A 2,817-nucleotide genomic window follows, 5' to 3' on the forward strand; every position below is an offset into this window, starting at 1 on the left:
ATACCGAGTTGCTGATGAGTGCTCTCAGAGTGCAGGAGTGCAAGTTGAATAGAAAATCATTCGGCTGTCTATTAAACCCTGTTACAGAACCCTATTTTCTTATTTTTGTTGGTATCTATTGGGACCACAAAAGGCTACTGAGTGAGCTATTGATCCCGGATGTATGTCTGGAAACTATTTTTAGAATGGTTTATATTCCATTAAATTACTCTATACTATCTTTTGACAGAAGGCCTGTAGCACAATCTGTTCCACTGCCACGTGTCTGTTTATTTTATATTTAGAGAGTTGTCCATTCACTCCGATAGAAGTTCTGCAATACAATCCTTGAGCATGCTAATATTATCTGACCGGATAATACTGGTCTATAGGACGGAAGCAAACCGCAAGAAAACCAAATAGAAAAGATAAATTCCTTCAATATGTAAGTTGTCTTACTTCTAAAGCTTGCGAAGCAGGAGGATTGGCATCGTCCATTTTCTCTCTGTTCCACAGTAGTGAAGTATCTAGAGGCTTCGTGAGTGGTACAGTACCATCATAGAGCAAATCGACGTATTTATTCAGGAAATCCTTTTTGGAAATCACTCGAATCTGCAAAAAACTTTATAGACTTTATTTCACTGTTATGTTCACTTTATTGTAGTATCTAAATATTTCCTCAATATCCTCAATATATAGCCATGTAATTCGTCATCCTTGTGTGACTCTGGATTAATGATTAACGACTTAACAGGTTTCTCTTTAATTGTATTTTTTTATCTTCTGATCGTAGTTGTTATCAATGAAATTGTGTTCACAGTAGCGCATCACGTCCCTCTCCACTTGACGGCGCCAATTAAAAATTATTCCTTCTCTTCTTGTTCTCTTCAACCTAAAGGAAATCTCTGTCTCTCCTTTTCTCTCTCTCTCTCTCTTTGTCTACCACTACTACAAGAATTGGTTGTGCACCTATCTGAGAGAGCCCATCAAAGCTTCACGATAGCACAATTATCGCAATAGGTAATCATCGTGTGGTACAACCTCGTAGAAGGCCACCAATCGGACTCGTAGTTGTGTTTTAACCGCGTATGGAAACGCTACTCTCTGGAGATTTTAGAATGATGGGGACACACAATATCGACCAGGGATTCGGTTTTTGTATTTCGTAAAAAAATTGCTCATTGAAATCAAAGGCCGGTTGACTACAGTTTAGGATAACCCTTCCCCTACGATGACGACCGTCTAAAATTGGTTTATCGATTTTCGGTCGGTTTTTAATGAGCCGTACACAGACAGCTCGAAAACGGCTGCCAAATAAATAAAGTGACAAAAGTCCACAATTTCTTATAAGCAGACCGCCGATTGAAGGTGCGCGAGATACAGTTAGCATCTCAGAAGACCGGAAGTATGATATGAGTGCATGATTATAAAAAAACTGTCGTCGCGATGGAAGCCGCGTTTAAACATTTTCAACAACAAACGCATTAGTGAGACCGTGAAATATAGCAGCCATACAGTATACCGTTTTCCGTCATTCAAGAAGTGTAATCAACCTGAAGGAAGTGGGTTATTGGCCGAGTTTTCCCGCGATATATAGTCATAATTGGCGGCGAAGAACGTTGTATCAGTTTTTCCCGTTCAACAACCATTACTCTAAACTTACTTTTGATTTTGTCCATGCGTCCAAGTTCTACTTTGCAGACCTCTATTTTCAGTCTATTTAAAGACTTGGGTTGAAAGGTAAAAATACACTACATACGTTGAGAAAGAAATCGCGCTCATCGGTCTGCCATCGTATGTTACATATGTATGTATTCCAACGAACATATCCGCTGATTTTGGTTAACTAAACTGGGATCAAGTCATTAGATAGATCAGAAATAAGCCTGAACGAGGTCCCTAGTTAATAACAATGATTGACGTTCTGTCCTGCTGAATAAAGCCATAGCACTGGAATCTTATAACTCTCTCATAAACTGCTACGAAGTTACGACTTCCATAGCAACTAAAATTAAGTACAAGAACAATAAGTACAATAAAGTGAGGTTTAGTTGATCAAATTTGTTATAAGCCTCGGCTCAATTGGCCGTCATTCAGGCCGTTCGTCTTCATCGAATTTTGATTTGAGTTTCGACGTCATATTCTTAATCCCACGCATCGTCACCAAAATTGATCAGCTTCGATGTCAAATTTCTCTTTTCAATCTATAACCTACTTGGTTTTTGAAAAAATACAGTTTTTTTTTAGTATGAGTCTAGCAATAACACGCCACATACTCAATACATTTATCAAATTGCGTGGAGTAGATCCATAAGAGATCCTGAGATCCTCTGCTATCTCTGATGCCAGCACAACGACTTTCACGACCTACACTGAATTGTTTGTGTTCTTGGTAAAGTAAATGAATATTTTTTTTGCAAATGAATATTTTTTTTTTTAAATACCAAAATTTCGTCTCTCATACTACTACTCTCGTACCAATTCTTCACCTGCTATGAAATATATGCACTTGTCTCCCTTAGGAACGAGACGAACTTTCCGTAGTTATTCATAAAGATACAACATTTTTGTTTTGAAGGGTATACATAGAAACCACAACAATTGTGGTATCATCTTCGAACCAACAACAGCATCTACCACTTTCGTTCCCACCGCTTCAAACCAACACAAAGCCTACAGCGTAATATTGCCGCTTGAACATCATCGATCGTCTGAGATCATCGAAGCAAACTTCCTCCAAACAAATCGAGTTGGATAAAGGAACCAGCGCAACAAGCAACGGCGCAACGACGCAACAAACAACCACCAACAGCACCAGTCAGACAGTCGCCGAGTTCG

This window comes from Bactrocera neohumeralis, chromosome 5 (genome assembly GCF_024586455.1).
Source record: "Bactrocera neohumeralis isolate Rockhampton chromosome 5, APGP_CSIRO_Bneo_wtdbg2-racon-allhic-juicebox.fasta_v2, whole genome shotgun sequence".
NCBI lineage: Eukaryota > Metazoa > Arthropoda > Insecta > Diptera > Tephritidae > Bactrocera > Bactrocera neohumeralis.